Raw genomic sequence first — 24499 nt, forward strand, 5'->3', positions numbered from 1 at the left:
CTGGGGGATCTTCCGAATAAGGACCAAGATTTTGTGTTGTTACATAACTGAGCATACCTGACCTGTCCAGTATAGAGGTTGAGGAGTGGCTTCTCTGTGGAAGTGCAATCTGAAAGGAGATTAGAAGGTTTCAGGGGAATTAATGGGAACATGTGAGGGCGGAATATCCAAATAAAGGACAGAGTGTGTATAAAGGTCCTGAGGTGGGAGGAGTGACCAGTGGAAAGAAAAGGAGGCCAGAAAAGGTGAGAAGCAGCCAGCCAAAGGCAGAGTGGTTGGAGATGGGATAAAAGAGAGCAGAGATCAATCCTTCATGGCTCTTTACCCACTGTGCTTCTGAGAGAGTGTTATGTGTCAACTTTGGTGCAACCAGATGCAATCTCCAGCAGCATGTTTTATTTATAATATACTCTACTGAAACAGCTGCTTTAAACTCCTCAAATACTCACATTCATGTTGTTGACATCTGGATTTCCTCCATTTTCTTGTGCATTTTCCACAATTTAAGCTCATGAGATAAATATCTGGTAAATATTTCTACTATTTAAAGGCTGCTGCTGCTGCTGCTAAGTCACTTCAGTCGTGTCTGACTCTGTGCGACCCCATAGACGGCAGCCCACCAGACTCTCCCATCCCTGGGATTCTCCAGGCAAGAATATTGGAGTGGGTTGCCATGTCCTTCTCCAATGCATGAAAGTGAAAAGTGAAAGTGAATTTGCTCAGTTGTGTCCGACTCTTAGCGACCCCATGGACTGCAGCCCACCAGGCTCCTCCACTCATGGGATTTTCCAGGCAAGAGTACTGGAGTGGCAGTAGTGTTCTAATGTCCAGGCAAGGGAAGCTCTGCCCTTGCCTTCTTCCTGCCATTCCTCCCCTGAGGGGAGAATGACTCTGAGGCAAGGAGTTGGTGCCAACTCAGAGCCTTGCTCCCACTCCCTTCTGGATTATTCTCTACATGGGAGCCTAGAATCCCTGCCTGAAAACACCAGTTAACTTTGGTTTAATTTTTATTCGAAAATAATGCTTATTGAAAATAGAAGCAGTTTTAAAAATTAAAAACATGAAATATGTATACAGACATCAACCAAAGAAAGACACTGTCAACTTTTTAGGATAATCTTATCTAGGATTACCTTATGCTTTATAAACCAGTGCGGCTATTTTGTTACATTAACCTATTTATTTTTGGACCATTGTAAGAGTTTAAATTGTAGTAGTGTTAAAGCACCTGACCTGCCTCTTGAGAAACCTATATGCAGGTCAGGAAGCAACAGTTAGAACTCGACATGGAACAACAGACTGGTTCCAAATAGGAAAAGGAGTACATCAAGGCTGTATATTGTCACCCTGCTTATTTAACTTCTATGCAGAGTACATCATGAGAAACGCTGGGCTGGAAGAAGCACAAGCTGGAATCAAGATTGCCAGGAGAAATCTCAATAACCTCAGATATTCAGATGACACCACCCTTATGGCACAAAGTGAAGAGGAACTAAAAAGCCTCTTGATGAGTGAAAGAGGAGAGGGAAAAAGTTGGCTTAAATCTCAACATTCAGAAAACGAAGATCATGGCATCAGGTCCCATCACTTCATGGGAAATAGATGGGGAAACAGTGGAAACAGTGGCTGACTTTATTTTGGGGGGCTCCAAAATCACTGCAGATGGTGATTGCAGCCATGAAATTAAAAGATGTTTACTCCTTAGAAGAAAAGTTATGACCAACCTAGATAGCATATTGAAAAGCAAAGACATTACTTTGCCAACAAAGGTCCATCTAGTCAAGGCTATGGTTTTTCCAGTGGTCATGTATGGATGTGAGAGTTGGACTGTGAAGAAGGCTGGGCGCCGAAGAATTGATGCTTTTGAACTATGGTGTTGGAGAAGACTCTTGAGAGTCCCTTGGACTGCAAGGAGATCCAACCAGTCCATCCTAAAGGAGATCAGCCCTGGGATTTCTTTGGAAGGAATGATGCTAAAGCTGAAACTCCAGTACTTTGGCCACCTCATGCAAAGAGTTGACTCATTGGAAAAGACTCTGATGCTGGGAGGGACTGGGGGCAGGAGGAGAAGGCAATGACTGAGGATGAGATGGCTGGATGGCATCACTGACTCGATGGACATGAGTTTGAGTGAACTCCGGGAGTTGGTGATGGACAGGGAGGCCTGGCATGCTGTGATTCATGGGGTTGCAAAGAGTCGGAAAAGACTGAGCGACTGAACTGAACTGAACTGAGTGTTAAAATATGTGTATACCACCAATTACACTATTAGTTGGTGGAACTATGTCAATGGTTGTATATCTAAGAGAGGGCTAGGAATAGAAGAAAAGCTACTCATGACCGAGTTGCTCTGAATGCACAATGAACTCTTTGAAGGAAGCCACTAGATTTTATATGTTTGGACTCTGTCCTTGGGGCAAGCAAAATGCTATCTATACTGTGCAAGCTCAGATGATATTTTCTATTGTCTGCTTGGTCAGAGGCCAGCAGGAGAATTGATTTCAGCACCGTTTTCCAGAGACACTATTGTGTTCTGCTTTCAAAGCTTGCCAAGGTACTGAAGAATGGACACATGGACTAATGTCTTTTGGCTTTTTGTCCATCTGGTCATACTTTTTCTAAGGTCCCTGGGAGAGGCAACTGCTGTTCTGTGGTAAACTATTAAGTAAAGAATATGATGAGATTTTCATTTTACTTTGTTTGGAGGTAGGATGGGTTATAATTATCTCCACATAAGCTACAGATAAAATATGGCAAGAGATATTAGAGAAGCATAATTGGATTGATGAGCTATTTGATGCATTTAAAGTCTTATCTGTGAAATCAGAAGTAGAGCCCTCTGTAAACTTCTCATACATTAGAAATTGTGATGGCTATCAAACAAGTATTAATTAGAAAAGACTGAGAAATCATCTAGTCCAACTCTTTTATCTTATAGATTAAGGAAAGAGAGAGAGATCCAAAGAAGCTAAGATCTGTTTTCATGGTCACACAGTTAATAAATTAGTACAGATAACTTCTAGTTAGTTAGGAATTATCTAAATAACTCCTATCATTTATCATTTTAGTTCTCTTATCATACCCTGACTTCATTAATTAAAGTGACAGTGGCAATCTGAGCAACCCCAGAACCTCTAATACTCATCTTTCTATATGACACATAGGTGTAGAACTTGTGTTTGGAAAATTCCTGGTGAATTGCAATGGACCTCTTAAGAATTTCCCCATTTTTATTCTCTTTCCACAATCCCAAAAACTAGGCCACAGAAACATCAATTCATTGGAATTTAATAGTCTTCCTTTTTCTTATGTGCTTTGAGAGCAGAATCTCTTAAAGCTCATATCTAAATTCAGACATGTGATGTGCTTTCTGATGTCACTTTTAACTCAAAAGCCAAAAGCTGCTGAAGCATCTCAAAATTACTGGCTTCAATACAGAGTTGTAATACAGTATTATAACACAGTGTCTTACTCCCAACATGGTGAATCACATGCACTTTCATCCACTGTATGAAAATTCATTAATTTTAAAAATTTCCACCCTTTATGATTAGAGGAAACAGTTGCTTAAATGGAAAAGTAAAATGCAAATATGAGTCAATATGGATCTATGTGATTTCAACATGGGGAGGGGAGTATTGGAATCAATTATTTTCTTGTTTATTATCAAGAGTGATCACTTTTTCAGGATACCAAAAAACAACCTCAGAAAGAAAATAGATAAAATATATCTAATTAATTATATGCAACTATCATAGTGTTGCAAGAGGGCATCAGAGGGCAGATACACTGAAATCATACTCACAGAAAATTAGTCAATCTAATCACACTAGGACCACAGACTGATCTAACTCAATTGAACCAAGCCATGCCCATGGGGCAACCCAAGACGGGCGGGTCATGGTGGAGAGGTCTGACAGAATGTGGTCCACTGGAGAAGGGAATGGCAAACCACTTCAGTATTCTTGCCTTGAGAACCCCATGAACAGTATGAAAAGGCAAAATGATAGGATACTGAAAGAGGAACTCCCCAAGTCAGTAGGTGCCCAACATGCTACTGGATATCAGTGGAGAAATAACTTTAGAAAGAATGAAGGGATGGAGCCAAAGCAAAAACAATACCCAGCTGTGGATGTGACTGGTGATAGAAGGAAGGTCTGATGCTATAAAGAGCAATATTGCATAGGAACCTGGAATGTCAGGTCCATGAATCAGGGCAAATTGGAAGTGGTCAAACAAGAGATGGCAACAGTGAACGTCGACATTCTAAGAATCAGCGAACTAAAATGGACTGCTGCTGCTGCTGCTGTTGCTGCTAAGTCGCTTCAGTCATGTCTGACTCTGTGTGACCCCATAGATGGCAGCCCACCAGGTTTCTCCGTCCCTGGGATTCTCCAGGCAAGAACACTGGAGTGGGTTGCCATTTCCTTCTGGAATGGGTGAATTTAACTCAGATGACCATTCTATCTACTACTGCGGGCAGGAATCCCTCAGAAGAAATGGAGTAGCCATCATGGTCAACAAAAGAGTCCGAATGCAGTACTTGGATGCAGTCTCAAAATGCCAGAATGATCTCTGTTCGTCTCCAAGGCAAACCATTCAATATCACAGTTATCCAAGTCTATGCCCCAACCAGTAACGCTGAAGAAGCTGAAGTTGAATGGTTTTATGAAGACCTACAAGACATTTTAGAACTAACACCCAAAAAAGATGTCCTTTTTATTATAGGGGACTGGAATGCAAAAGTAGGAAGTCAAGAAACACCTGGAGTAACAGGCAAATTTGGCCTTCGAATGCAGAATGAAGTGGGGCAAAGACTAATAGAGTTTTGCTAAGAAAATGAACTGGTCATAGCAAACACCCTCTTCCAACAACACAAGAGAAGACTCTACGCATGGACATCACCAGATGGTCAACAGCGAAATCAGATTGATTACATTCTTTGCAGCCCAAGATGGAGAAGCTCTATACAGTCAACAAAAACAAGACCAGGAGCTGACTGTGGCTCAGATCATGAACTCCTTATTACCAAATTCAGACTCAAATTGAAAAAAGTAGGGAAAACCACTAGATCATTCAGGTATGACTTAAATCAAATCCTTTATGATTATACAGTGGAAGTGAGAAATAGATTTAAGAGCCTAGATCTGATAGATAGAGTGCCTGATAAACTATGGAATGAGGTTCGTGACATTATACAGGAGACAGGAATCAAGACCATCTCCATGGAAAAGAAATGCAAAAAAGCAAAATGGCTGTCTGGGGAGGCCTTACAAATAGCTGTGAAAAGAACAGAGGCAAAAAGCAAAGGAGAAAAGGAAAGGTATAAGCATCTGAATGCAGAGTTTCAAAGAATAGCAAGAAGAGATAAGAAAGCGTTCTTCAGCGATCAATGCAAAGAAATAGAGGAAAACAACAGAATGGGAAAGACTAGAGATCTCTTCAAGAAAATTAGAGATACCAAGGGAACATTTCATGCAAAGATGGGCTTGATAAAGGACAGAAATGGTCTGGACCTAATAGAAGCAGAAGATATTAAGAAGAGGTGGCAAGAATACACAGAAGAATTGTACAAAAAAGATCTTCATGACCCAGATAATCATGAAGGTGTGATCACTAATCTAAAGCCAGACATCCTGGAATGTGAAGTCAAGTGGGCCTTGGAAAGCATCGCTATGAACAAAGCTAGTGGAGGTGATGGAATTCCAGTAGAGCTGTTTCAAATCCTGAAAGATGATGCTGTGAAAGTGCTGCACTCAGTATGCCAACAAATTTGGAAAACTCAGCAGTGGCCACAGGACTGGAAAAGGGCAGTTTTCATTCCAATTCCAAAGAAAGGCAATGCCAAAGAATGCTCAAACTACTGCACAATTGCACTCATCTCACATACTAGTAAAGTAATGTCCAAAATTCTCCAAGCCAGGCTTCAGCAATACGTGAACCGTGAACTTCCAGATGTTCAAGCTGGTTTTAGAAAAGGTAGAGGAACCAGAGATCAAGTTGCCAACATCCGCTGGATCATGGAAAAAGCAAGAGAGTTCCAGAAAAACATCTATTTCTGCTTTATTGACTATGCCAAAGCCTTTGACTGTGTGGATCACAATAAACTATGGAAAATTCTGAAAGAGATGGAAATACTAGACCACCTGACCTGCTTCTTGAGAAATCTGTAACCAGGTCAGGAAGCAGCAGTTAGAACTGGACATGGAACAACAGACTGGTTCCAAATAGGAAAAGGAGTACGTCAAGGCTGATATTGTCACCCTGCTTATTTAACTTCTATGCAGAGTACATCATGAGAAATGGTGGGCTGGAAGAAGTACAAGCTAGAATCAAGATTGCCAGGAGAAATATCAATAACCTCAGATATTCAGATGACCCCACCCTTCTGGCAGAAAGTGAAGAGGAACTAAAAAGCCTCTTGAAAAAGCTCAACATTCAGAAAACGAAGATCATGGCATCCGGTCCCATCACTTCATGGGAAATAGATGGGCAAACAGTGGAAACAGTGGCTGACTTTATTTTGGGGGCTCCAAAATCACTGCAGATGGTGATTGCAGCCATGAAATTAAAAGACACTTACTCCTTGGAAGGAAAGTTATGACCAACCTAGACAGCATATTAAAAAGCAGAGAAATTACTTTGCCAAGGTCTGTCTGGTCAAGGCTATGGTTTTTCCAGTGGTCATGTATGCATGTGAGAGTTGGACTGTGAAGAAAGCTGAGCACCGAAGAATTGATGCTTTTGAACTGTGGTGTTGGAGAAGACTCTTGAGAGTCCCTTGGACTGCAAGGAGATCCAACCAGTCCATTCTGAAGGAGATCAGCCCTGGGATTTCTTTGGAGGAAATGATGCTAAAGCTGAAACTCCAGTACTTTGGCCACCTCAGGCAAAGAGTTGACTCATTGGAAAAGACTCTGATGCTGGGAGGGATTAGGGGCAGGAGGAGAAGGGGACGACAGAAGATGAGATGGTTGGATGGCATCACTGACTCGATGGATGTGAGTCTGTGTGAACTCCAGGAGTTGGTGATGGACAGGGAGGCCTGGCGTGCTGCAATTCATGGGGTCACAAAGAGTCGGACATGACTGAGCGACTGAACTGAACTAATCATATAATTAATAGCACCATTACTGAGAAACAGGCTCTGCATTATCTAGTCCAACCTTCTGTTATTATGAAATTAGATATTAGGCTTTCTTTTTTGTGGAGATTTTTATGCCAAATTGCTTGGTGAAAATTTGTTTTTGTGTTTCTTATAAAGAAATTCACTGACTTAGAATATTCCATGGATAAATAGGGAGCTTAGGCCTCCAACAACCGATTCCAGTATTCTTGCCCAGAGAATCCCAGGGACAGAGGAGCCTGGTGGGCTGTGGTCTACTGGGTCACACAGAGTCAGACACGACTGAAGCGACTTAGTAGCAGCAGTAGGCCTCCAAGTGTCTTCTCTTCATTTCTTTAGTATTAATGAAAGACACTGAAGTTCATAAAGACCGCTCTTATTATCAAAATGTTCTCTATGATTTTGAACATCTAGAGAAGAAATTATTATGTGGCAACATCAAAGCTTAAACTAGTAAGACTTATTGTATTGGCTAGAAGATGATACAATTAGATCTCCTCTTTACAAAAGGAAGGTTTTGACTATTTTTATTGCTTAATAGGTTGTATAAATGCTATCTTTTGTGCTTAGAGTCTGTTATTACATCTGCATTTTATGAAAAACTCAAATTTTGGGTTTAGCAGATGGACTCATTGGAATTAGGTTTGCTGAAAAAAGTCTTTCCAAATTATATTATGTAAAAAGCTAACACCGTAGACTTGCCTCAAGATTTTCTGGAACAATGATTAGGCATGAAAACTCTTAGGATGAGGAAATAGTTGTGCCTCATCTGCCTTTCCTTCTGGAGTGTTCCTGAAGAACACTCACAGCTCCCTCAGGTGGGAAGGGCAGAGTCTTTCTAGGAAAGGCCTGGTTCTTACCTCCAAACAGGTCCATGAAAAAAGCTCATTGTCTTTCTCTCTGATTGACCCAAATTCCTCAGTGCAAAGCAAATAGCTTGTGAAATTTGCTTTTAATTTTAAAATGAAATGCATTTGAGTCAACGTCCCAACATACTGAAAAACAGAAGTTTCATGACAGTGAGTATACATAGTGCACATTTGCTGCAAAAATTTCATGACGTAGGGTCAGTTGCTTCAGAGGAGAAGCAGTTTTAAAGAAGAAAGCAGACCCTCAGATATTTTCAGGTATTTAAAACCTATGTGGAAAAGTGGACAAAGCAAGCCTAGGATCCTGGTGACATTTTGTTTTTAAAAGTAGATGTCAAAACTTCTTAGTTTTCTTCTATTTTTTAATTGGAAGAATATATTCAATTTCTGTGAACATGTAATTGAAAGAAACATGAAATATTTGAGGGAGCAATGTACTCAGAAAGGAAAAAGCATGGGGGGATGTTGGATAGATGGGATGATAGAGAAAAGAAAAGCTGAATGGGGTAAAATGAATAGTTTCTAATACACCTTAAGATTCAACTTAGAAAGCAGTTTAGGGAAAAAATAATAAGAATTGGTCATATTTTGTAGACTTCTTTCTACTCTGGGAAAAGGAAGTAATGGGCATATGGAATACTATAATTATTTCTTTCTCCCTCTCTTCGTCTCTCCATCCTAACCCCTCATCTACCTTTCCTTCCTATCTTCCTTCCCACCATCCCTCCCTTCCTCCATCTTTTCCCTTTTAATACCATAAAACCGAGGAAAGGACATCATGAAAAGCAAATTGACCTAGAGTTGTTCTATTGCATTAGGAAAGAGGTGCTTAAATAAATTGTGGTACATAATATATACAATGAAATATTACTCAGCCATAAAAAGGAATGGATTGAGTCAGTCCTAGTGAGGTTGTTGTTGTTGTTCAGTTGCTCAGTCACGGCTGACTCTTTGTGACCCCATGGGTGGCAGCACACTAGGCTTCCCTGTTCTTCATCATCTCCCAGAGCTTGCTCAAATTCATGTCTATTGAGTCAGTGATGCCATCCAACCATCTTGCCCTCTGTTGTCCTCTTCTCCTGCCTTCAATCTTTCTCACCATCAGGGTCTTTTCTAATGAATCAGTTCTTTGCATCAGGTGGCCAAAGTATTGGGGCTTCAGCTTCAGCATCATTTCTTCTAATGAATATTCAGGATTGATTTCCTTTAAGGTTGACTGTTTTGATCTCCTTGAGATGCAAAGGACTCTCAAGAGTCTTCTCCAGCACCACAGCTCAAAAGCATCAATTCTTTGGCATTCAGCCTTCTTTATGGTCCAGCTGTCACATCCATACATGACTACTGGAAAAACCGTAGCTTTGACTATGTGGATCTTTGTCAGCAAAGTAATGTCTCTGCTTTTCAATATGCTGTCTAGGTTGGTCATAGCTTTTCTTCCCAGGAGCAAGTGTCTTTTAATTTTGTGGTTGCAGTCACCGTCTACAGTGATTTTGGAGCCCAAGAAAATAAAGTCTGTCACTATTTCCAGTGTTTCCCCATCTATTTCCCATGAAGTGATGGGACCGGATGCCATGATCTTCATTTTTCGAATGCTGAGTTTTAGGCCAGTTTTTCACTCTCCTCTTTCACCTTGATCAAGGGCTCTTTAATTCCTCTTCACTTTCTGCCATAAGGGTAGTGTCATCTGCATATTGGGTGTTTTTGATATTTTTCCCGGAAATCTTAATTCCAGCTTGTGCTTCATCCAGCCCTGCATTTCACATGATGTACTCTGCATGTAAGTTAAATAAGCAGGGTGGCAATATGCAACCTTGAGGTACTCCTTTCCCAATTTGGAATTAGTCCATTGTTCCATGTCCGGTTCTAACTGTTGCTTCTTGACCTGCATACAGGTTTCTTAGGAGGCAGGTAAGGTCATCTGGTATTCCCATCTCTTTAAGAATTGTCCACTGTTGTGATCCACACTGTCAAAGGCTTTAGTGTAGTCAATGAAGCAGAAGTAGATGCTCTTCTGGAATTCTCTTGCTTTTTCTATGATCCAGAGTATGTTAGTACATGAACCTAAAGCCTGTTATACAAAGTGAAGTAAGTCAGAAAGAGAAAAATAAACATCACGCATATATATATATATATATATATGAATCTAGAAAATGTTACTGATGAACCTATTTGCTAGGCAGCAGTAGAAATGTAGACACAGAGAACAGAGTTGTGGACACAATGGGGGATGGACAGCATGGGATGAATGGAGAGAGTAGCTTTGAAACATATAAACTACCATATGTAAAACAGGCAGCCAGTGGGAATTTGCTGTATGATGCAGGAAGTCACCTGGGGCTATTAACAACTTAGAGGGATGGGATGGGGTGGGAGGTGGGAGGGAGGTTTAAGACAGAGGAGACACAAAGATAAACTCAAAATGGATTAAAGATCTAAATGTAAGACCAGAAACTATAAAACTCCTAGAGGAGAACATAGGCAAAACACTCTCTGACATAAACCACAGCAGGATCCTCTATGATCCACCTCCCAGAATTCTGGAAATAAATGCAAAAATAAACAAATGGGACCTAATTAAAATTAAAAGCTTCTGCACAACAAAGGAAAATATAAGCAAAGTGAAAAGACAGCCTTCCGAATGGGAGAAAATAATAGCAAATGAAGCAACTGACAAACAACTAATCTCAAAAATATACAAACAACTCCTGCAGCTCAATTCCAGAAAAATAAACGACCCAATCAAAAAATGGGCCAAAGAACTAAATAGACATTTCTCCAAAGAAGACATACAGATGGCTAACAAACACATGAAAAGATGCTCAACATCACTCATTATTAGAGAAATGCAAATCAAAACCACAATGATGCACCACTTCACACCAGTCAGAATGTCTGCAGTCCAAAAATCTGCAAGCAATAAATGCTGGAGAGGGTGTGGAGAGAAGGGAACCCTCCTACACTGTTGGTGGGAATGCAAACTAGTACAGCCACTATGGAGAACAGTGTGGAGATTCCTTAAAAAATTGCAAATCAAACTGCCTTATGACCCAGCAATCCCACTGCTGGGCATACACACTGAGGAAACCAGAATTGAAAGAGACACATGTACCCCAATGTTCATTCAGCACTGTTTAGAATAGCCAGGACATGGAAACAACCTAGATGTCCATCAGCAGATGAATGGATAAGAAAGCAGTGGTACATATACACAATGGAGTATTACTCAGCCGTTAAAAAGAATACATTTGAATCAGTTCTGATGAGATGGATGAAACTGGAGCCGATTATACAGAGTGAAGTAAGCCAGAAAGAAAAACACCAATACAGTATACTAACACATATATATGGAATTTAGAAAGATGGCAATGATGACCCTGTATGCAGGACAGCAAAAAAGACACAGATGTGTATAGCGGACTTTTGGACTCGGAGGGAGAGGGAGAGGGTGAGATGATTTGGGAGAATGGCATTGAAACATGTATAATATCATGTAAGAATCGAATTGCCAGTCTATGTCCGATGCAGGATATGGCACGCTTGGGGCCGGCCCACGGGCATGACCCACCGACACGCCGCGGCGAGGGGGGTGGGAGGTGGGTTCATGTTTGGGAACGCATGTACACCCGTGGTGGATCCATGTCAATGCATGGCAAAACCAATACAGAATTGTAAAGTAAAATAAAAAATAAAAAATAAAAATAAAGTCATGTGTTTAGAAAAAAAAAAAAGAAGACAGAGGAGACATACCTATACCTATGATTGACTCATGTTGATGTATGGCAGAAGCTAACAAATATTGTAAATCAAATATCCTCCAATTAAAAATAAATAAGGTTTTTTTTTTTTTTTAAAAAAAGAAAGAGATGCTTAGCCTAAAGACCCCTCAGGTATTTAAGGATGAGGTTTGGTGGTTTATGAATTCCCAATATTGTCAACATATTCCTATTTACATTTTTTGAGGATTAGAGTGATCTCTGTCTTTCATCAATTACTCCAGAGGTTTCATGGCCTGGAAAAGTATAAGAACTACTAGTATTAAGCCTTTGAAGCAAAAGCAATAGTTAGACACTACCATAATTTTTGAATGTTATTTTGGTATAATATCCCTTTCTTAATACACATTTTTTTCAGTAAATTTTAGATTGTGATTTTTCATGTATACTAGTAAAAGAGGATTCTTTTTGTACTTGAAAATTTGCATCTCACTAAAATTAATGCACAAAATTTGTGGAAGACACAGAACTTACTTAGTCTAAATGATTTCCTCCAAGGTATCTTTTACCTCCAAAGAGAAATATAGTAACTCCAAAATAGAGAAATCCAGGAGACACCATTTACCCAATTGATCAAGATTAAAATCACCAGTAATGAGACACTATTATACTGTTCATCCTTTGATATGATTCCTTGAGAAGGCAATAACATTATTTCTGTGACATTCTTTTCAAAAATACAGAACCTTACTCCAGTTAAGAGGAAAAAAATCAGAGGAACCCAAACTCAGAAACATTTTACCAAATAACTAGCCAATAATCTTCAAAAATACCAACATCATGAGAAAGACATGGAAAACTGAGGAACTGTTATTGATCAGAGGAGACTAAAGGCATAACAGATGAATGCACCGTGGGATCCCAGTAGGACAATGGAACAGAAAAAAAAAAAAAACACATTAGTGAGAAAATCTGTGAAATTTGAATAAGGTCTGTAATTTAGTCAATATAACTGTTGTACCAAGGTCGATTTGTGGCTTTGATAATTGTACTATTGTTATGCAAGATGTTAACCAGAGGGCAACTGAGTAAGAAAAGGGTATACAGGAACTTTCTGTTAATCTAAATTACTAAGTCTTTTGTAAGTATAATTTTAGATCAAAATAAAAAGTAAAAAAAGAAAAAGAGAAACAATAGATCCCCAATGACATCATCTTAACATTTGATTCCAGCTCTGCCTGAAGTCTGATCATTTTCTCCTAACATTGTAGTTAGGTGACATAATACATTGCCCTTTTCCTTAAGAAGATTTAACCAAAGTAAAATTCTCTAGCTTAACTTTGTTACTCTGGACAGCTTGAAAGTGAAAGTCACTCAGTTGTGTCTGACTCTTTCCAACACCATGGACTGTAGCTTGTCAGGCGCCTTTTTCGTGGAATTCTCCAGGCAAGAATCCTGGAGTAGGTAGCCTATCCCTTCTCCAGGGGATCTTCCTGACCCAGGAATCAAACCCGGGTCTCCTTTATTGTAGGTGGATTCTTTACCAGCTGAGCTAACAGGGAAGCCTCCTGGACAACTTACTTGAGTCAATAATATACACTGTCCTGAAAAAAGTTGCTGGTTTCATCTCTACTTTTTTTGTAGATTTTGTTGAGTTTTAAACAGGGATTCTCATTGATAGCAACTTCCTGGCTCTGCAGTGCTTTATTCTTGAGCTTGAGCATAGATCACATCTTTGTGTGGCTTCTAGACATAGTTCACTTACATAAAGTGCCTACTTATTCTTTCTCAGATCTTTCATAATTATTATAATCTCAGTGATGACTTTTTGGCATTATATATGAATACACTGTCTTTTTTCTTTCTCAAAATTTTTGTAGAACTCTTCTTAGCAGTAATATTAAATTATTTATAACAGATATCTAATAACTATCTGTGCAAGAGAATGTATAGCTGTCTTACTCTGTGTTCCTCTTTCTTTCATTTTAAAAAAGCTTTGAGTGACCATTATGTGTTATGAAGTATTTTTCAGCAAAGAATACTACAGACAGATTCTTACCAGCATATCTATATTCCAGACCACAGGATGTAGGAAAAAAGGAATGCAGGATAAGTGACTTTGCATTTTAAAGGTCACTTGGAGGTTGTGCCCATATCAGTTCTGCTCATTTCCATTAGTCTAGACATAGTCACAATGACTTACTTCCTTTGTGCCAGGGAAGTGGATAGATCAATTCTCCTGCTGAGCAACCTTGTACTCCCTAAAATTTTGATGATGGGGACAGTTACTTTAAAGAAGACAGAGAGAATGGGAAGATCAAATTGATGAACATTGCTGCCATTGGAGTCAGACATAACTGAGCGACAGAACAACAGGGCTTCCCAGGTAGCTCAGTGGTAAAGAATTTACCTGCCAGTGCAGGATCCTCAGGGACTCAGGTTTGATCCCTGGGTCAGGAAGATCCCCTGGAGATGGAAATGGCAACCTACTCCAGTATTCTTGCTGGGAAATCCCATGGACAGAGGAGCCTAGTGGGCTACAGTGCATGGGGTCACAAAGAGTTGGACATGACTGAACAGCTGGACACGCATGCATGCTGCCACTTACTGAGCTGCAGAAGTTTCTAAAGAAATGAGTTGCCAGGGGCCAGTGAGAATGAGGATTTCTTTTTCATTATGTTAGGCTTGAGATGCAAATGAAAAACAAAATGAATGTCTACTAGGTAATTAAATAAAAATGCATGAGGTTTAGGTGTCAGATCAAGGGAAAGATAATTTATAAACTCACTGGGAGTTTCTGCTACAAAGATGCTCCTGGGAAATTTGAAGGATGAGATGAGGCAAATTAACCTAGGAGAACAGTAGAAAGTTCCAGGGGGTCTTTTCTGCAGAGATAAGAATGATGAAGAATCTGAGAATGAGTGGGCTTAGTTTATCTACTTAACTAAAGACCGTACACTTAGTAGCATTCACAGTGGAGAAGGGCTTATTCTCTACAAAACACTCAGATTTTTTACTTGACTCTATGTAGTTAAGTGGATATTGGTAAGAGTTGACAGAGATGCCCTTGACTTCCTTCCTGTTAGAAAGGGCTTCAAAGAAGGAACAGTTCATAAGACTCTGGCTTCTGTCTTTTGTGTAGTCTCTATTGGCTATAGTGTATTTCTTCTGAATTTCCAATATATGCTTACTGAGATCTGGTAAACATTCAAGGTCAGCTGATATTTTCATTAGGATAGGTTTAGTAGAAACTTGTAAACATGTCATGATGGTTGGGAGCTTCACTTGTGCATCCTTCAACTTGAGATGAGATCCAAAGACTTTGAAGGAGGCCTCTGAGCTCTTCAAAGCTGGCCTCTCATCAGGTAATGACGAAACTCCACTTAGTGAACAGAGCCCAAGAGGAAATTGCGAATGATGAAGTGTTACTTTCGCTTTCCACTTTGAACTTTTTATGTGGTCTCCTGTAGTCTGTTCTTCTGTCTCTTTCCCTTCCCACCTTCTTTCCTATCCACTTGTATCACTCTTTAACAGTTCATCACAAAAAGTAAGAATTGGATGGTCTCCATTTCATTTTTTAACACCTTTGACTAAAAGTGGATTTGTGACAGTAATCACTTCCAGAAAGGACTTGTACTGGGTGCCAGTAAATTGCCTCTTGCTTCCAACTATGCAAGTGTGTATGGGCATGGGGATGGGAGAATGAAGTGGGGTTTGGTTTGATTTGGTTTTCTCCTGCTGCTAAGACTGTGGAAATCACCTATGCTCCTGGCCTTTATTTAGGGGCCCCAAATCTTCTATCTGATTAAACATTTTAATAATTCCAGGGGCCAATGTGCTTTTATCACAGATTCTCTCTCTCTCACTTGCTCCTTAAGTTCCATGTCATTTACTTAGAAATCAAAATATTAAATAGAGAAGTGTAAACATCATCACTCTGTTCATTTGTTGTTAGTCATTCAACATTTATTCAGTGGATATGTATATCTGCTCTGCACTCAACTGAGAATTATAAGAACTTTAAGAGATGGCTTTCTAGTCATTACTTCTGTAAAGTTTACGATTTTTTAGGGTGATATAACTTCCATCTGACTAAGATGGCAGAGTGCGCTCATCTTCTGTTGCAAGAATTCCAAAATTACAACTCATTGCTGAACAACCATTGACAGGAGAATGTTGGATCCCACCAAAAAAAGATACCTCACAGCCAAGGGCAAAGGAGAAGCCCCAGCAAGATGGAAGAAGGGGCGAAATTGCATTTGGAATCAAACCCCATACCCGCCAGAGATGCTGAGAGGGCTCAAATGAACCTTGCACATCAGGACCCAGAGACCCCACAGAGACTGAGCCAGAACTGTGTTTGAGTGTCTCCTGCAGAGGGAAGGTCATCAGTGGCCTGTCACAGGGGCAGGGGCTCTGGGTGCAGCAGACCTGGGTATGGCATAAATCCTCTTGGAGGAGGTCGCTGTTAACCCCACCGTAGAGCTGCCAGAACTTTACACAGGACTAGGGAAACAGACTCTTGGAGGGCACAAACAAAACCTTGTGTGCACTGCACCAGGACCCAGGAGAAAGGAGCAGTGACCCCACAAGAGCCTGGCCCAGCTTGCCTATGAATGTCCAGGAGTCTCTGGCAGAAGCATGGGTTGGTGATGGCCTGCTGCAGGATCAGAGGCACAGAGTGCAGTGGTACATGCATGGGACCTTTTGAAGGAGGTCACCATTACCTTCATTACCTCCACTGTAGTTTGGCCTCAGGTCAGACAAAGGGAGGGGACACAGCCTGTCAACAAAAAAATTGGATTAGAGATTTACTGAGCATGGCCCTGCCCATAACAACAAGACTCAGTTTCCCCCTCAGTCAGTCTCTTCCAACAGGAAACTTCCATAAGCCTCTTATCCTTATCCATTAAAGGGCAGACAGAATGAAAACCACAATCACAGAAAACTAACCAAACTGATCACATGGACCACAGCCTTGTCTAACTCAATGAAAGTATGAGCCATGCTGTGTAGGGCCACCAAAAATGGACGGGTCATGGTGAAGAGTTCTGACAAAACATGCTCCACTGGAGAAGGGAATGGCAAGCCACTTCATTATTCTTGCCTTGAGAACCCCATGAGCAGTATGAAAAGGCAAAAAGATAGGACGCTGAAAGACGAACTCCCAGGCCAGTAGGTGCCCAATATGCTACTGGAGATCAGTGGAGAAATAACTCCAGAAAGAATGAAGAGATGTCCAGTTCAGTTCAGTTCAGTCACTCAGTCGTGTCTGACTCTTTGTGACCCCATGAACCACAGCACACAAGGCCTCCTATCCATTACCAACTCCCAGAGTCTACCCAAACCCATGTCCATCGAGTCGGTGATGCCATCCAACCACCTCATCCTCTGTCATCCCCTTCTCCTCCTGCCCTTAATCTTTCCCAGCATCAGGGTCTTTTCAAATGAGTCAGCTCTTCGCATGAGGTGGCCAAAGTATTGGAATTTCAGTGTCAGCATCAGTCCTTCCAATGAATGCCCAGGGCTGATCTCCTTTAGGATGGACTGGTTGGATCTCCTTGCAGTCCAAGGGACTCACAAGAGTCTTCTCCAACACCACAGTTCAAAATCACCAATTCTTCGGTGCTCAGCTTTCTTTATAGTCCAACTCTCACATCCATACATGACCACTGGAAAAACCTTTGCCTTGGCTAGATGAACCTTTGTTGGCAAAGTAATGTCTCTGCTTTTTAATATACTGTCTAGGTTGGTAATAACTTTCCTTCCAAGGAGTAAGTGTCTTTTAATTTCATGGCTGCAATCACCATCTGCCGTGATTTTGGAGCCCACAAAAATAAAGTCAGCCACTGTTTCCCCATCTGCCAAAGCAAAAACACCCAGTTGTGGATGTGACTGGTGATGGAAGTAAAGTCCAATGCTATAAAGAGCTATATTGAAAGGAACCTGGAATGTTAGGTCCATGAATCAAGGCAAATTGGAACTGGTCAAAGAGGAAATGGCAAAAGTGAACATTTTAGGAATCAGTGAACTAAAATGGACTGGAATGGGTGAATTTAACTCAGATGACCATTATATCTACTACTGTGGGCAAGAATACCTTCAAAGAAATGGAGTAGCCCTCATAGTCAACAAAAGAGTCCAAAATGCAGTACTTGGATGCAATCTCAAAACTACAGAATGATCTCTATTCATTTCCAAGGCAAACCATTCAGTATCACAGTAATCCAAGTCTATGTCCTGATCAGTAATGCTGAAGAAGCTGAAGTTGAACAGTTCTCTGAAGACCTACAAGACCTTCAAGAACACCCAAAAAAGACGTCCTTTTCATTATAAGGGACTGGAATGCAAAAGTAGGAAGTCAAGAAACACCTGGAGTAACAGGAATAACAGGCAAATTTGGCCTTGGAGTACAAAACAAAGCAGGTGAAAGGCTAACAGAGTTTTGCCAAGAGAACGTACTGGTCATAAAAAGCAGCCTCTTCCAACAACAAAAGAGAAGACTCTACACACGGACATCACCAGATGGTCAATACCAAAATTAGATTGATTATATTCTTTGCAGCCAAAGATGGGAAAGCTCTATACAGTCAGCAAAAACAAGACCAGGAGCTGACTGTGGCTCAGATCATGAATTCCTTTTTGCCAAATTCAGACTTAAATTGAACAAAGTAGGGAAAACCACCAGACCATTCAGGTATGACCTAAATCAAATCCCTTATGATTATACAGTGGAAGTGAGAAATAGATTCAAGGAATTAGATCTGATAGACAGAGTGCCCGAAGAACTATGGACAGAGGTTCATGACATTGTACAGGAGGCAGTGATCAAGACCATCCCCAAGAAAAAGAAATGCAAAAAGGCAATATTGTCTGAGGAGACCTTACAAATAGCTGAGAAAAGAAGAGAAGCTAAAGCAAAGGAGAAAAGGAACGATATACCCACTTGAATGCAGAGTTCCAAAGAATAGCAAGGAAAGATATGAAAGCCTTCCTCAGTGATCAATACAAAGAAATAGAGGAAAACAACAGAATGGGAAAGACTAGAGATCTCTTCAAGAAAATTAGAGATACCAAGGGAACATGTCATGCAAAGATGGGCACAACAAAGGACAGAAATGGTATGGACCTAACAGAAGCAGAGGATATTAAGAGGTGGCAAGAATACACAGAAGAACCAAATAAAAAAGATCTTAATGACCTAGATAAGCATGACGGTATGATCACTCACCTAGAGCCAGACATCCTGGAATGTGAAGTCAAGTAGGCCTTAGAAAACATAACTATGAACAAAGCTAGTGGAGGTGATGGAATTCCAGTTGAGCTATTTCAAATCCTGAAAGATGATGCTGTGAAAGTGCTGCACTCAATATGCCTGCAAATTTGGAAAACTCAGCAGTGGCCACAGGACTGGAAAAGGGCAGTTTTCATTCCAGTCCCAAAAAAGATAATGCCAAAACAATGTTCAACCTACTACACAATTGCACTCATCTCACACACTAGCAAAGTAATTCTCAAAATTCTCCAAGCCAGGTTTCAACAGTACATGAACTGTGAAATTCCAGATGTTCAAGCTGGATTTAGAAAAGGCAGAGGAACCAGTGATCAAATTGCCAACATCTGTTGGATCATTGAAAAAGCAAGGGAGTTCCAGAAAAACATCTACTTCTGCTTTATTGACTATCCAAAAGCCTTTGACTGTGTGGATCAAAACAAACTGTGGAAAATTCTGAAAGAGATGAGAATAGCAGACCGCATGAACTGCCTCATGAGAAATCTGTATGCAGGTCAAGAAGCAACAGTTAGAGCTGGACATGGAACAACAGATTGGTTCCAAATAGGAAAAGGAATATGTCAAGACTGTATATTGTCACCCTGCTTATTTAACTTCTATGCAGAGTACATCATGCGAAACGCTGGGCTGGATGAAGCACAAGCTGGAATCAAGATTGCCAGGAGAAATATCAATAACCTCAGATATGCAGAGGACACCACCCTTACGGCAGAAAGTGGAGAACTAAAGAGCCTCTTGATGAAAATGAAAGAGGAGAGGAAAATGTTGGCTTAAAACTCAACATTCAGAAAACTAAGATCATGGCATCCGGTCCCATCACTTCATGGGAAATAGATGGAGAAACAGTGGAAACAGTGTCAGGCTTTATTTCTGGGGGCTCCAAAATTACTGCAGATGGTGAGTGCAGCCATGAAATTAAAAGAGGCTTGCTCCTTGGAAGAAAAGCTATGACCAAACTAGACAGCACATTAAAAAGCAAAGACATGACTTTACCAACGAAGGTTCGTCTAGTCAAAGCTATGGTTTTTCCAGTAGTCAGGTATGGATGTGAGAGTTGGATCATAAAGAAAGCTGAGCCTTGAAGAATTGATGCGTTTGAACTGTGGTGTTGGAGAAGACTCTGGAGAGTCCCTTGGACTGCAAGGAGATCCAACCAGTCTGTCCTAAAGGAAATCAGTCCTGAATATTCATTGGAAGGACTGATGCTGAAGCTGAAACTCCAATCATTTGGCCCCCTGAGGCAAAGAACTGACTCACTAGAAAAGATCCTGATGTTGGGAAAGATTGAAGGCAGGAGGAGAAGGGACAATGGCATCACTGACTTGATGGAAATGAGTTTGAGTAAGCTCTTGGAATTGGTGATGGACAGAGAAGCTTGGCGTGCTGCAGTCGATAGGATCACAGAATGGATATGACTGAATGACTGAACTGAACTTCCATGTATTAACCATCTGAAATGTAATTCTGTGAATGCACAGAAATTTCAGGATAAAAGAAAGACTATGGTGGGAGTGGGGTTAGTCACCAGTAGGTTTTCAGAATAGAAAGTCTTGAAGTGGCCTTTAAGGAAGTTTAGGGTTTGGATGTGTTATCTGGTGGGTACGTCACAAACTTTTTATCAAATTCCAGTTCCTACTTAGTATGAGACTGAGAAAATTTCTCCCAGAGTTATAGGTGATAGTTTAGGTTCTGATCCTTATTATTACCATAAAAGTTGTTCATGAATTTATACAGTGTGTTTTGCTTATTCAAGTTTCTTTTCTCCTCATACTAAACATCTTAATGATAAGGTCTATTCCTACCTGATCTTAGACTCCGTTGTGTATTGGCACAGTACTGTGTTGGTAGTAGACACACATTAAGAAGTATAGGAGAGAGACAGATCATAGTGTTGAAGAGAGTTAACATTGGAGCCAGGATACCTGGGTTCATATCCAAGTGGTGCTCACTGCCTCCTAGCAGTGCACATGGGCAGATTACTTAAACCTTCTGTGTCTCAGTTTCTTCATCTTAACCTGGGGAAAATAACACTATGTGCTCCATAGCACTGTTACAAGGTTTCAATAAGGTGATATATACAAAATTCTTAGAAAAGTACCTGCATATCATTATCATCACCATTATGATCATTATGAAATATCTAGGGAAGTAAAATGGAAGCAAAGGGAAACCATTATGGAAAGAGGACACAGATAGGTAAGGTACAGATAACAGAAGAAATATTTAAGTGCTAAGCTGGGTAGTTTCGTAGGTCGAGGACATCAGCACTCACTGGGTGAGGCAGCTTTCGTTTCAGGCCTGGGGGCCAGACCATTCAAAGGGAGAGACTCTGGGCCACATTTCTGTCAGGTGATGGTGGGGGAGGACACTGCTGTTAAGTAGGGTCTAGAGGGCATAACCCGCCAGGAAAATGCTGTACAGATTTGCCCTACTGAGGTGTTTTATATCATCAGAAATGTTTATATCCCCATGTAGTCAAGCAATATTAATGGAGGTGTTTTGCTAAGTAGGGCTATATAATTAAATAGCATAGTCATGGTATTTGGCCTTACAGGGTTTATGATTTTGCGGGTGGCCAGATTTTAAACAGCTTCAGTTAAGTGTGATGAGTTGCAAGGGTGGACAAGCGCAATGGACTGTGGGAAGCATCTCCCAATCTGTTTTCTCTTCCTTCCCACTCCATGCTGCCAACTGATGCCCTTGGGAGCTTTCCGAAGCCAGCTCCAAGCACATCTTCCCCTGGAAGTCATGGATAGTATCATTAATTTCATCTTCTCTTGTCCTTAATCCTATCATTCTGTAAAAATGCACTGACATTCTAGGTTTTCATATTCCGAGTTTGTGCAGCTTTCACTCAAGGAGACACAGGAGCAGAGTTCTGGCACACTATGTTTGCTTCTGTTGGGTCCTTTTCTAAAAATCCTTCTGGAATTAAAAATTGATTTCTTCACAAACACACTCATTTTTCTCTTCTCCCAGAGACCTTTTGAAGTCTGAGGTGTCTCTCTGAGTTACCATTCAGTCATCACTTTTTACTCCTTCTTTACTGGAGTCTTCCCTGTATCCTTGCTCTTTGATTAATGCTTTTGATCTTCCTTTAATCTGGGAGAGCCAAGTCCATGATGAAAGTCAGGAGGTCAGATATCCTGGTACTGTGAAGAAGTAGCTAGTTCTGGGTCTCATTTGCAGTGCATTTTTAAATGATGAGTGTATACCTTTTTTTGAAGCATGGCCAAGAAGGTAAAGATACGTTTTTGTCGAACTACTCAAAGGCTCACTTATTCTAGAAGCAGACGAAATAAAAGTCCAGTTCTTCTTACAAAAAGAATGAAGAATCTTAGTAAACATCAACAAAATTAAAGAATTAAACATCAGTCTCTTTATCTTCTTAAACCTGATGTGGCTTGAGATAAGAGTCACACAGAGCCAGCTGCACGCTCAAAGCGGTCAGTTGCAGAACTGATTTTTACAACATGGCGAGACAGACAATTATCTACTGTCTCTTATACTAAGACTAATCTTTGCACTGAGTTATTTTAGACCCTCTCTCTCTGGAGGATATCTGCACAAACGGTAAGGTCCAATATAGTGATGATCTGCTGAACACATGCAGAACAGATGGCTGAAGAAACTATCAGCCCATTCCATTGTTACATTACCCATTCCTGCACTTTGCTACCCATGCAAGCACAAGGCTGTATAATGCCAGTTTTCAGGTGATTCCCTGTGTCGCTTCATGGAGGCCACTTGGCATGGCTGCCTGTGGAGGGCCACAGGGATCAGCAGCCTCAGACAGTGCTGCTTAAATTTCTGGCAGTGCGCTTTTAAGGAGTAAGAAAATGTACTATGATGTCATTCAGGTAATGTCCAAGTTAACATTTTCAGTCTCCCTAAAATAGTTGCTTGGGAGCTCTTGGGAATGAACTGCAACCAAAGTTCTGAAAAATTCAGTCTGTATTTTCTGCCAACCTGGTGTTGGAAAGTCTTGTCCTGGACAATTATTTAGAAAGCAAAGGGAAACTGAAGAGTATGAAAAGCAAATCCTAAAGATGAAAGACTACTTGTCGACTTCAAATGTTGCTCCCTCTGCCATCTCCAGATTGCAACCAGTGGCCAAAATTTGCAATTTGAATTGTTTTACACCCTCAGGGAGGTAAATCACAAAAGTTTGCATACAGGTATTTCTTAATCCACCTCTCATGCTATAGATCCAGAAAACAAAAAACATGGTACTGTAGAATTTGTTTTCAGTCTCTCAGCTAAGTTTTGGGTAAGTCATATTCAATTAATGCATCCTTGTATTAAGTAGTTCTAATAATATCAGGATGAAAGCCAGGTGAGTTGAAAAGGTCACACTGAGAGCCTGTGGTCTCTCTACCACAGTGTTTTCTTGTTTACATTTAATTGAATTTTAAGTGGGTTCATAATGAATGGGTAAAACCACTGTACTGTTTTTGCCACTTGGTTTTAATTAGTGACTGGGAATAAAATGTCCTGGTTTAATTTAGCAATGAAAGGGTTAGTTCGAAGCTTGTGAAGAAATGAAACACTATACTGTGTAAAGTTTTATTTGGGGCTACTTTTCTCTCATTTCTTTGGGTTTTTATGCAGGAGTTTTGTACCATGGACTTTGCCAGGGAAAAAACACCCCTGTCCTTGTGGACCTTACATGGTATAATAAGATCACTTTATTGTTCAGACTGAAATAAGAAATTATTCAGAAAAGAAAACTCTTTAGGGATGATATGGATATTAATAGGAAAACGAAAGTGTATTAGATTTAAGCATCTGCCTGCAATGCGGGGGACCCGGGTTCGATTCCTGGGTCAGGAAGATCCCCTGGAGAAAGAAATGGCAATCCACTCCAGCACTCTTGCCTGGAAAATCCCATGGACGCAGGAGCCTAATAGGCTACAGTTCATGGGGTTGCAAAGAGTCAGACATGACTGAGCAACTTCACTTTCACTTTCACTTATTCACTATATACATTTCTACAAATGATCCTTTTTCCAACCCAAATGGTTTTCCACTCTCATTGAAAATAATGGTTACTGCAAGCAATCTTTTAAGATATTATTCAGGATAAAAAATGCCAAACAAACTCTTTAGTTATCAAAACAGATAATTTTTACATAATGTGTGTAAGAAATGGCATATAGCAAAGCAATAGTTACAACTTTTTATTCCGTGGCAAGGAGAGCCCAAAGATAGCAAGGATTCTGAGAGAGGGTTTGCAGGGAATTCAGGTATTTAAACACAAAGAGCCTTTTAAAATTTTGCCCAAATGGCTTTCCCATCCTTGTTTCTCCCTTTCCCCCTTCACTCTTTCCTTTTATCTGGAAGATGTTAGTCAGAATAAATAACATGGTGAAGTGGCTTTGCTTTTTATGGTTTCCTAAGGCTATGACTATTTTACAGATTCGTTCCACTGGAAGTCCCAGGTTTCCTGTTTTTATTATCCACACTTCACACGGTAGTTTAGACCAAATTGGCCATT

The sequence above is a fragment of the Oryx dammah genome, unplaced genomic scaffold (genome assembly GCF_014754425.2).
Source record: "Oryx dammah isolate SB20612 unplaced genomic scaffold, SCBI_Odam_1.1 HiC_scaffold_3, whole genome shotgun sequence".
NCBI lineage: Eukaryota > Metazoa > Chordata > Mammalia > Artiodactyla > Bovidae > Oryx > Oryx dammah.